At 43.8% G+C, this 12490-nt stretch overlaps 1 pseudogene; it reads right to left on the reverse strand.

The window, feature by feature from the left end:
* Positions 1–9476: 9476 nt before the first annotated feature.
* On the reverse strand, positions 9477–12268 carry Sec24c-ps2 (SEC24 homolog C, COPII coat complex component, pseudogene 2; annotated as a pseudogene).
* Positions 12269–12490: the final 222 nt, after the last annotated feature.

Consider the following 12490-nt stretch of genomic DNA (forward strand, 5'->3'; position numbering starts at 1 on the left):
ATTGAAAATGTCTGTAATCAGGCAAATAGATGGATCTTAAGAATATCATCCTGAGTGAGGTAACCCAGTCCCCAAAGGACATACATAGTATACCAACTTAGAAGTTGATGTTGGCCGTAAAATACCAACCTGCTCTCCACAGACCCAAAGAAGCTAAACAAGAAGGAAGATTTGAGGATACTTGAATCATATTTAGAAGGGGGAATAAAATAGTCATAAGAAGCAGATGGAGGAAGGGAGCTGGATGGGAGAGATGATGGGGAGGGCATTGAGATGGTTCAGGATCAGATGTGGGGAAGGCTATGAGAATGAATGAATGGGGAAGTAGGGAGCTTTTCTGGGAAGAGACAGAGAACTGGGAAAAGGGAGGTGCCTAATAATCAATGGGACTGTCCTTCGCTGTGACTCAGTGTTGGGAACATGGAACCCAAAGAGGTCACTTCCAGTATCCAAGCAGAAACCCCAGTGGAACAGCGGGACACCAACCCACCCAAAAACCTTTTGACCTAAAATGTATCCTGTCTACAAAAAAAAATGCAAGGAGGGTGGGTGGAACAGAGACTGAGGGAACAGCCAACTAATAGCAAACCCAAAAAGGAGAACTATCCCATGGGCAAGCACCAATCCCTGACACTATTAATGACACTCTGTTATGCTTGCGGACAGGAGTCTAGCATGGGTTCCCTGAAAGCCTCCACCCAGCAGCTGACTCAGACAGATGTAGACACCCACAGTCAAACAGTGGATGGAGCTTGGGAGCTCTTATGGAAAAATAGGAGGAGGGATTGTGGCCTAAAGGGGATAGGAACTTTATAGGAAGACCAATAGAATCAATTAACCTGAAGCCTTGGGGTCTCAGAGACTGAGCCACCAACCAAAGAACATACACGGGCTAGACCTAGGCCTTCCTGCACATATGTAGCAGATGTGCACCTTGGTCTTTAAGTGGGTCCTAAGCAACTGCAGTTGGGGGCCAAGGGAGCTATCCCAAAATCTGTTGCCTGAACATGGGATGTGTTTTTCTACTGGGCTACCTAGCCTTGCAGATTTGATGTACCAGGGCCAGAGAATACCCAGGGGAGCGCCCACCTACTCAGAAGAGAAAGGGAGGGAAGATGGAGGAAGGATTGTTGAAGGGAGTGACCAGGAGGGGACAGTAAATAGGATGTAGAGAAAAACTAAAAAAAAGAATTTTAAAAGGCATACTTACATACATGCATACATACATACATACATACATACATACATACATACATACATACATAAAAGAAAGGAAATGCCTGCAATCCTTTTCTGAGAATTAGTGTCTTTCATGGAGACTCCCAGTGCCCACATGTGTGTCTGCTACACAGCAACTGCTGAACAAGTATTTATTATTGAATAAATAAATTACTTAGGTAAGATATGTTTTATGTTCTCTATAGGGACTTGTGAAAATGGTGATCAAAATTTACATACTTCTTTGGTCCTACTGAACTTCAGAGAGGATATTTTTCTCAAGATTTCTGTTGAGTCGCTCTGTAGCTACAGCATAATCATTCTTGTTCTTATCACAACTCTAAGGTTGAGAGTTACTGTGCACCAGATAGTATACCGTGTGTCTTACCTGCAGAGCTCATGGGCATTTTACAGTAATATAGAGAGGTTTTCTTATTTTAGCCTAAAGGAGTTGCAAAGTTCCTAAGCTACTGATTTGTCTGGCTCTAGATGCACAGATGTTTGAGCCTAGAGCCTGTATTCCCAGGAAAGAGAAAAGCTTACACAAGGGAGCCTGGGCCTGTAGGTGAATTCTGCCTTTTAAAACATAGAATAAATCAGCACAGTCTCTCTGCATTTAATTGATCATATTTGAAAATGTACTTCTTACCTTACAGAATTATAAAAACTAAATAAGAGATTTACAAATTTAGTCAGAATACAAATTAGCCTTGCTAATATTTAAGACTTGAGTATCTAGTATAAAACAGATACTTAGGAAATTCTATTAGATAAATTACTAATACTTCTAATTTGGCTTTTTGACTGCTTTAGTTTTCTTTTTATCTTTGTGGATGTATGTATATGAATGTATATAATAAACGTGTGTGTCCCTGTATGTGAGTGTGTGTATCTCTCTGTGTGAGTGTGTGTCCCTATATGAATGTGTGTCCCTGTGTGTGAGTATGGGTGCACATGTGCTAGGGTATACATGTGTCAAGACATGCATCTGTTATGCTGTACATGCACCATAGTATGCTTATGCCAGGATGTGCATGTGCCATGGTATCCATTTGCCATGGTGTGACTGTTTCATAATGTGCATATGCCGGAGTACATGTGTAGAGGACAACCTGAGGTGTTAGCACTCACCTTTCACCTTGTTTCAGATGCAGTATCCCTGTCTCTGTCCGCTCTCTTTTGTGTATATGGTGTTTTATCTGCATGTAACTCTATGTACCCATATGTATGCATATGGGTGCATACAGCACCTCTGGAGCACGGAGAAGGTTGTGAGCTGTCGTATGGGCACTAGGAACGGAAACCAGATCCTCTGGAAGGTCAGGCACTGCTCCAAACCACAGATACAGCTCTCCAGCCCTCTAACATAGTGTCTTATTCATTGCTGCATGTATTAGAGTAACTGCCCAATGAGTTTCTGAGGATACTTCTGTCTGTCTTCCAACTCAGCACAGGAGTGCTGGATGCCACAGTTGTACAACTGCATCCATGTTTGCATGGGTTCTGAGGATCCAAACTCATGTCTTCCTGCTTGCACAATGTGTGCTTTATTTATTCTCTGAACCCTCTTGTAGTCCTGTGATCTTATTTTTGATCTGTAAATGAAACTTCAATTGTTATTACCATTGGCAACTTGACCAAGAATGTTAGGACCACAGAATCCCATTCCAAACCTCTTCCAGTGAACCTTTTATAATACAAAGTTTTGACACTACTGCACATGGTATCTTAATGGAGGCCTTATAATAGAAGACTAGTAGCTGACCACTCTAATTATCAACAGATGATTTCTGAAGTAGACATTTTTCCCCCAAAGGAAGTAGTTGAAAAATCATTAGAAAAACATTTGAAATGTGGTCCACAGCAGGCACCCAGCATGAAGCTTGAAGCAAACAGTGAAATCTTTAAAAGCCAACTCTGTGTTCCAGAGGTCAGAGGTCACCAGAGCAGACACAAAGCACCTTGCAGCATGGAGTCATTGCGGGAGCGGAAGAACCCCTCAAGACATTTTAGGCTTGGCAGGACAAAAGGATTTTGAAAAATGAAGAAAGTCATGTTAGCTACACATAAATATCACTACTATGGATCAGATAAGGCAAGCTATTTACAGTAACTAATTTTCAACACATCCCCTCTCAGTTGCCTCTTGTCTGAGTTGAGAGAGCTATCAGATTCCCCCTATATCAACTCTAGGCTGAGGACAGGTGACCCTGAAACTGGCAGTGACTCAAGTCACACTGTAGTACACTGTACCCAGTACCTCACTGGGCTGGTAAATGTAGAGCGATCACAGCCCCTGACCATGCTGCTCATGTGATACAGATATCTCAGACAAGACAGAAAAGTTACCATGGGGAATTCAAATCTCAGTTCTTCAGAAACAATTTGGCATATAGATTCACACTGCTAAAGCTATAATTGTCAGTCAACTCTTTCACTTAGGAATATCTTTTGCAAAATGGCAGTGAACACAAGTTGGGTAACTCTGAAGACACAAGGTGAGAGTCTACTAAGAACAGAAAGTCCTTTGGAATTGAACCTTGAAACAAAAAAAAGAAAACGCACCTGGGGCAGTGCGTTTACTATTCACTGCTAAATCTTTTCTTTCATTGAAATAACCACAGTATCTGGGCAAGGGTGGTGCACACCTTTAATCCCAGCACTTGGGAGGCAGAAGGAAGCAGATATCTAAGTTCAAGGACAGCCTGGTCTTGAGCTAGTTCCAGGACAGCCAGAGCTACACAAGGAACCTCTTGTCTTGAAAAATTTTTTAAAAATGAAAAAGGAGACAAGGAAAGAAAGAATGAAAGAAAGGAAGGGAGGGAGGATGGGAGGAAGGGAGGGGACAAAGGGAAGGGAAGGGGAGGGAAACAGAAAAAGGAAAATAAAGCACAGAATATACCAGCGAGACTAGAAAGACTGCCAATCTAGGAATCAGGACCCCGAAATTCTGTCTGTAGTTCTAAGGCAGCCTTCAGCTTCATCACTCAAAGCCGCCATCATTGGAAAGCAACTTCCACACTCCATACACTCTTACCCTCCAGTCCCTTAATACTAAAGTCACTTTCAGATGAGAAAGCTGATCCACAGGAGGACACGTCAGCAGTACAACAGGAGTGGGTATGATGGACGAAGTTTAGGACTTGGTTTTTTTCTATCATACCAGCTGTGTGGTCTCTAGCTTAAGCTTTGTGTGAAGTTTACTCTCTTAAATATGAGCTTCACTTCCACAATGACTATGAATCTGATTTTTCCCAGCCTCAGAGACGTAAACTCCTTGATCACCAAAGCTATAGTTCAAGTGTAGGTACATTGATTTAAAGATCAAGTAATCTCCTTTCCTTATATAAAGGAGGATAAAGAATCTTCTCTGAGCAAAAACGTGACTCTGTGTATGCCAAGATGCAGAGAGAGGTCAGAGACAGAAAGCCAGCAAGAGGCCATGAGATCTGCGTTGGGTCCTCCTGTTTAAGGACATGCTCATGTTCTGACAGCCTGCCGAACATGACTTACTAAGGCAGTCATTGTTTATATCTTCCTTCACCAAACATAAAAGTTTACCCAGGTGTTGAGTGTAAAGCAGAAAGACTTCACAAGAGCTTAACCTAAAGACATTCTTCAATTCAAATAATAAATATTCTTAAACATGAATTATATAGTCTATTTTATAGAGACTTGGGTTATAAAACATACCATGTCTGGAAATAACAAACCAAAAATAATATCTTCTTATGATGAGAGGGACCACATGTTGGTTAGTTTTGTCACCTTGACAAATTCTAGACTCACCTGGAAGAGAGTCTCAAAGAGATTTTGTCTGTTTGGGGTTGGCTTGTGGGCACGCCCAATGAGGAATGCTTTAGGTTGATTGATGTCAGATGGCCCAGCCTGCTGTGAGTGGCATCCTTTCCAGGCAGAGAATCTTGAACTGTATAAGTATAGAGAAATTGAGCTAGGCACAAGGACACAAGCAAGTGAGCACACGTGCATTAATCCTTTCTCTGCTTTGGCTGTGGATGTCACATGACCAACTGTTTCAAGCTTCCACCACTATGATTTGTCTGCAGTGATGAACTGTAATCTAGAATTATAAACAAAATTAAAGCCTTTTCCCGCTAAGTTGCTTTGGTCAGAAAATTTTATCACAACAACCAGAAAGGAAACTAAGACAGGCCATGTGGCAGCAAAATGATACCATTTTTATACCCAGCATTTTTAATCTATGTAGACTATGCATTTTCCTAGCACATGTACAAATATGAAATTGGGATTACTATAAACCTTTGTATTCTGCTTTATTACTTTGATAAAGTAATATAAGGGAATTTATTAGTGAAAATCCTATGTTTCAATCACCTATTGCTAGGTCCATTCATTATTTCAGCTTTTCATGTTTATAATTAATGCCACATTGAGCATCCTTGTGCATGAATTTAGTAAGATAAAATTTCAAAATCCAGGAATATTTCCACAGCACACAGGTATTATTATAATAATTTACTGGCATCAAACACTACCATACATTTTACCAGCACTGTTAGCTTAATCTGATGGCATACCTAACTAAGATTTGCTCTGGCTGGATGCAAAAGCTGACTCTGGTTAAGTGTGCTGCAAATTCGATCCAGTAAGAATAAGCCTATTGGAGAAGCATTAGCGAGCATTATATTTAGGGGCTTAGGAGGAAGCTGTGAAAATGAGTTTGTTTTATACCCAATTTCACGTTGAAGTTAAGCCTATCTGTTCTGCATTCACATATGCAGAAAGACACAAGCCAAATGTGGCAGCGGAGACCAGCAAGGCATCCTTCGCCATCTCCAGAACCAAGTTTCAGACACCTGAAAGGAGTCGTAGTACAAAGAATTCCGGAAGGCTGGTGGGAAACAGCATTCAGCCAAGAGGGAAAGAGACAAGAGCCTTGTAACAAAGACTGCCTGACTGGACCGGGAGAGAGCGGAGGGAAAACACAAGATGGGTATCAGAGATGACTTCCTGGCGGGGAGAACTGTGGAATTAGAGACTGGCTTCCCCGGGGAAAGGTAGGAAGCTCCCTCATTCAGAACACTGAGAACCAGTGTTCTAAACACAGCAAATACAGCAACCACTTGGTGCAGGAAGAAAACCGAGCACTAAAAGGGATGAACTGGATAACCTGAAAGGTCGCTCTCTCTGGTCTTGCTTTGATTTTGGCAATCTAATCCATCTGGGATGTAGGAAATGTTCTAGGAGGTGCTTAGCTCTAAGTTTTTGAGGAAACTCAATGGTGATGGAAGGCGTTACACTGACATCCTGGGAGACAAAAGCCTTCTATTCATTCCTCCAGCAGATACAGCACAGATAAGGATACACTTCTCTACTGGCTTAACCAAAAGGAGCCTGGTCCAAGGAGGTTGAAACTTAATTTTCCCCTTTAGATTGAAGTTTCAAAGGAATATCTGAGTGAGAAGAGAGAAAACTGGACTTGTTAGGAAGTAGTTGGTACCTTGGGCTTCCTGCCCCCTCTTTAAAGACAAAAGCCTGCTATACAGTTACCTCTAACTGGCACTTGGTGTACGTGAGATACCATAGTGTAGGTTAGAAATGAGTGGAGTGGGAATCTGAGGAACATGATCCACTCTGAGAGAGACAATCTAAGGTCTGTAAATACATTGATTTCCTGTTAGTACAAAAGGTTTATTTCTTTGTTTTTAATTAAAAATCACAAGGGCTAGAAAGATGACTCAGCACTTATGAGTTCTTGTTCTTGCAGAGGACCTGGGTTTGATCCCTGGCACCCACATACAGGCTCACAATCTGTCTCAGGTTCTAGGGGACCCTCTTCTTACCCCCATAAGTGCAAGGCATGGACATATGTGAAGGCAAAACACCATACACATAAAATCACAGAGAAGTCAGACAAACAAGGATTGTTTCCATGGTTAACAAGAATATAGTGACTCGGCTTCTAACTTTCTGTGGGTAAGGTTTGGTTAGATTTAAGAAATGCCACTGCCATGTGAAGTGGACCACTTCTCCAGCTTCAGGACTAACTCATAGTCCCCACGACTGACCCAGCTATCAATAGGCAGTTCCCTTGAAAAACAACCTTATACAAACTGCACAGTTGTGAAGGCCTCTGTGTGGTCCTCAGAATGAAAGCATCTATCCAGAAAACAGGCACATCTGCTCTTGTCTGTACTTTGACTCACTTCCCTTTCCAGTCTCTGAAAGGGAGATGATTTTGTCAAATATTTCTGCCCAACAGCCAGGACCACACCCACTGCCAGAGTGTAAAACAGTGAGCTTAGCTGAAAAGCTCCAACGCATGAAACAAGGAAGCAAAAGCCTTGCCTGTCTGTGTCCAGCGCTCTGGTCAAGGCTTGCTTACGGGCGTGCCACAGATATTTTACAAAGGGATAAAGTTCTTGGCCTAAAGAACCTGATGTCTTTCTTTATATCCAATCATTTCCACATGGTGTTCATGCCCATTTTGTAACTTAAAAAGAGAATTCCCACTCACGTTGTTGCCAACAAAGAACAGAAGCATTTATTCTGAACAAATAAAGTAAATTCTGGGAGCTTAAAAGGGTTTTCTAGTGGATGTGGTAAAGTGCCTACTGTACAAGCATGAGAGCCTGAATTCAATCCCCAGGACCCACATGAAATGCTAAGCACGCTAGCTCTTTTTTGCAGTCCCAGGGCTAGGGCAGGTGAACCTAGGCAGATCAGTGGAGTATTTGGGCCAGCCAGCCTAGCCTACTTGTGAGCTGTTGTCAGTTAAAGAACTTGTCTCCAAAAAAACCAAACCAAACCAAAAGGAAATGAAACGAAACAAAAGCCAGGTAGACGGTTCCTAAGAAAAGGATCTAACCATTACCTCTGGGTTTCACACACATGCACATGCACACGTGCGCACACACACACACACACACACACACACACACACACACACACACACACACACATTTATTGCCCCAAGGAGTCTTTGTGCTCATATACTGTACCTACTTTGCTGCAAGCCTATTCCAATATAACGCCCATGCCATGCTCTAGCCACGTTCGTTTGAGAACGATCCAGACTCAAGAGCTGTTGAACCGTAGCTACCAGAATCTAAGAAAGTTTATTTATAACCTTACCAAGATAAGCATCAGCTCCACAAAATAATTTGCCACTTCTCCCTATGGACACCAAATATTAAAATACTCATAACTCAATAAACCACAGGCCGCTTGTCTTTAATACTAGTCTTAACTCTAACCATTCCCCTCTCTCACCTAGGTTTTTATATTATTTCATAGAAACAGCTTTTAAAGTGCTTTATTACAGAGACAACTTTTTTTTACTGGATACATCTTATTTTATTTCTTTACAAATTAAAGATGCATTGAAAAATAAACCAATGAAAAGAAATGAAAGGTCAATATTGGCCTGCCCACCATCATTCCTAGCCCTTGTCCTGCCCAGCCAATTGGAGTTGGAAGATAACTTGTCAGCCACTCACTCAATACAAAAGCCCAGTAACGTCCTGGCATGGAAGAAAGGGTTCCTGCCATCTCTGCCTCCCCCCAACAACGTTTCTGGTAGGAGCTGAGTGGGATGTGGACTGGCTCTGTGAGGTATTGCAAGTTGACCATCAGGCTCTCTACAGAACCATCCAGAATTGGGGCTTTTCCATCTGGAAAGGAGGCTGCTACTTCCCCTAGGTGTTAATAGGCTTTGCAATTCAGTCTCCAGGATCATTTGTCTCTAGCTATGTGCTTCTTTCTGTCCATGAAGTGCACACCAGTCATTGCAGAGGAGAGAACACACATACAGTAGAAGTAGAGAGAAAACTAGTCATCCATCTTCAGTGACTATGACTTTGCTACTGACCACCAGGCCCCCAAAGGACCAACTCCTTTACTCTCCACCACCTACGGTCTGTACCAGCTCTTGTGCACTTGTGCATTTTATCCCTAATATAGGAAGTTGTTGATGACATGGAGCTGAATTTGCTGCCTCCTGTAATAATCCTGGGGTTCCCACTTCTTCCTGCCTGCCCCTTTCCTCTTGGAGGCTGGTCCAAAGGGTCACATTGTGCCAGGGCCTGGCTACCTCCAGATCCCCAACACCAAATCATATACAGTGAACTGAGAAACTACATACAACAGGATTAGCAGGAGAAAGGGTAGAGTAAGGGGCCTGGGGCACCTTCAATTAGCAGGACACGACAGAATGGTAGGTTATTTGAGCCCAGAAACAAGGTGTCTCCTTATATCTCGCCCCCCTCCCCAAGAAGTCAACTGAGGTTTACATGACTTATAAGATATGGAACTATCCCACTTTCTCTGTCATCCTGGGGTTCTTCCTGGAAGCTGGCATGGGACCCTATGCCATTAAGCCACTTGCTTTCGCTCAGCAGCTGCCCAATCTCCTTGAGCATATGGCAGAGAAAGTCCACATAGGCTGCACCTCCACTTAGGCTCTTGGCTTCCACCGGGAAGTGCTTGAACAGCATCTCCAGCTCTTCTTCCTGTTTGACCGAGATAAGCTTCATGTATTGCATTCTCTGTGCCTGTAAGCTGTCAATGAGGCCCCGAACTTTCTTAGACAGTGGATCATCCAGAACTGGCAGAACACTCAAGTCACTGGTGATCTGAGGGAGGAGATATTGAAAAGGCTCTGGATAATACCTATTGAATGCTTGTTCCCACCAAGACAAAGAGGTTGAGCCCATTGTCCAGCAAATACATATATCACCACTGCTAAAAAGCTCTTTAGAGGCTTGAACTGCTAGTGCTTCAGTGGTACTATCAAGGGGAGACTTCATCAGTGGTAAAAACCAAAGGTAGAAGAAAACATTGGTCTCAGTCACATGCTTGGAGGAAACCAGCTGGAAAACATAGTCCTCAGTAGTTAGGGACCTCAGCTCCAGGCTGCAGAACGTCATTCTTCAACACACAGTTCAGGTAAACAGGGAGTAGCTTCATGCACTCAGGAAGAATGAACTGTCCTGCAGAAGAACCTGCATGGTACTTTCTATAACAGGCCAGGATCTGGGCACATTGGGTGATGAGACTGTTACGGACAGTCTTCACAGGACTACAGAACAGCCCTGTATGAAAACTTGGCCATGTAGTTGATGAATTTGTCAGTCTCACAGTTTCGATACAGATCAGCCACTGGATACAGTGGTTTAGGGGTTGGTTGTGAATGCGGAAGTGGTACTGCCCTGCACAGCTTGTATAAAGCAGGGCACACTGTAGTAGGGCCCCCCTCTCTTCATTGAGCTGGTCATTATGCTTGAATTCCATTCACTGCCTTGTCTCTGTCCAATCCAGCCAACTCCACATCTGTTGTATTGTACGTGTAGAAAGCTCCAATGAAATCTACAGCACGAATACCAGTACTTGTCTGAACCCGCATAACAGCATCAAAGCCAACCACCTTCTCTACATCCCGATGCAGGTCACCCAAGAATCGTCCCTGGTCATTCTCCACCTGGAAGCAGGCATGGCCTCCAGTGAGCTGAGGAACAAGAGAGAGTGTGATCACATCGACATATTGATTAGGGAAGAAGAGGTCCACGCAGCAGCCTCAGGCCACATATTCTTTGGCCGGAGTCTGATAGATATCTGTATGAGGCTGAAACAGCCTTCTTGTCTGTGTTGATCAACTTGCTATTATCTCTAGTCTTCAGCTTCCCGGGGCCTCTGCATGGGCAGGGACTGTGGAACAGAATCAGCTTTCCTGCACACTCGGCAGCCTAAGAGCTTCCATCCCAGCCTGGAGCAAATACTGTCTCTGTCTCTCTTGTATCTGCAAACATTTCTGGAATCGCATCCAATAAGCTGGTGATAACAGCTTGAGACTCATTGACATTGACTAGGAAGCCATCCAGCAGTGGCACAAACATGTCAGCCACATCAGATACAACCATCATCTGTGGCTGAGCCAAGGGGCTCTTCACATTGTAGAAGTGGAGCACTTTAATATAGGTGACAAAGCCAACCCGATTGCTGACTCTTCTGCTCCACCCTAGTAGTCTAAGAGTGACTTGAGCTCCTCACAAAGAAGCTGAACAACCAGTTCTGACGGCATTGTAGGAGATGTCAATCATAAAGATGAAGGCAGGGCTAGGGAATTTATTGTTCTTATAGTAATAAACAGTAACCAAGAATTCATAAGATCCCAGAGACAGCTAAGGATAGTCATAAACATCCACACATTTGCCAGTATGATCCCGATGGGGGAGGAGGGCATCATTGAAACAGCTGCAAAAGGAGCACTGGAAGTGCCTCCCTCCCTCTATGAATGTCATGAGAGGGCACATGTATGCTTGGCAGGGATTATAGTGCAAGGGGCCAGATTCACCATGGTCCACAACATATGGTGAAGCTTTCTCTTGGGGCAGCCTTGCCAGTGGCTTGATGACAGCTGCCAGAGGCACCTGACCCTGCTTAGTTATGTCAGATGTACAGGGGATATTGTAGGATGTGCATTGAGTGTAATGGGAACTTGCATTCCTTTGGTCTTTCACCAGGAAATTAGTGTTGACTAAAGGTGGCACCTATCCCCGTACACCAGTAACAAATTTCTCTGAACCCTGGCTGTTTCTATCATCTTCACAAACCTGAATAGGGCTGGGGATGGCAACAGGGTCCAGGTGCTTAGGAGGCAATGGCTGAGGAAGCCCAGGCTGACTGCCAAAGGTAGGCGCTCCAGGATATGGGCTCTCATAATTAGGTTGGGGGCCTTAGGCTGGTCCAAAGGAACCATTTTGCTGCAACTGATAACCTGCTTCTGAGGGGAGTACATAGGTGGTGGTGGTGGTGGTACTGGGGACAGAGCACATGGGTAGGGACACATGATTAGCCTGGCTCACTGGGAGACTGCCATTGCCCTACCCAGTGAGCAGTAGCCCAAATTGGCCTTATGTAGTCTAACCACAAGGGATCTGTGCTGGAGGTGCCCCTGAAGGAGGTGGGGCTCTCAGCACACCTTGAGGAGGTGCCTGCTGATAGCCTGGCATTGGGCCATTGTAGGCTCCATAGGGAGTAGAAGGGGCTGCAGGTCCTGGTTGCCCACCATAACTACACAGATGACACCCCAGGTAGATGGACTGGTTCTGCCCAAATGGTGGAACAGGGAGAGCTGACTGGTTGGCATTCATTATGCAAGCATCCCCAATCTGATCTCACCTGGCTCCAGATCCAAGTTCGACTTCACTCCTTGAGACAATTCTTAAATCTGACTTCTGGAATACTGAAAGCGACATACTTCTTCATCTCAAATTCACTTTATTTATAACAG

This window comes from Rattus norvegicus, chromosome 1 (genome assembly GCF_021556685.1).
Source record: "Rattus norvegicus strain SHRSP/BbbUtx chromosome 1, alternate assembly SHRSP_T2T, whole genome shotgun sequence".
Taxonomy (NCBI): domain Eukaryota; kingdom Metazoa; phylum Chordata; class Mammalia; order Rodentia; family Muridae; genus Rattus; species Rattus norvegicus.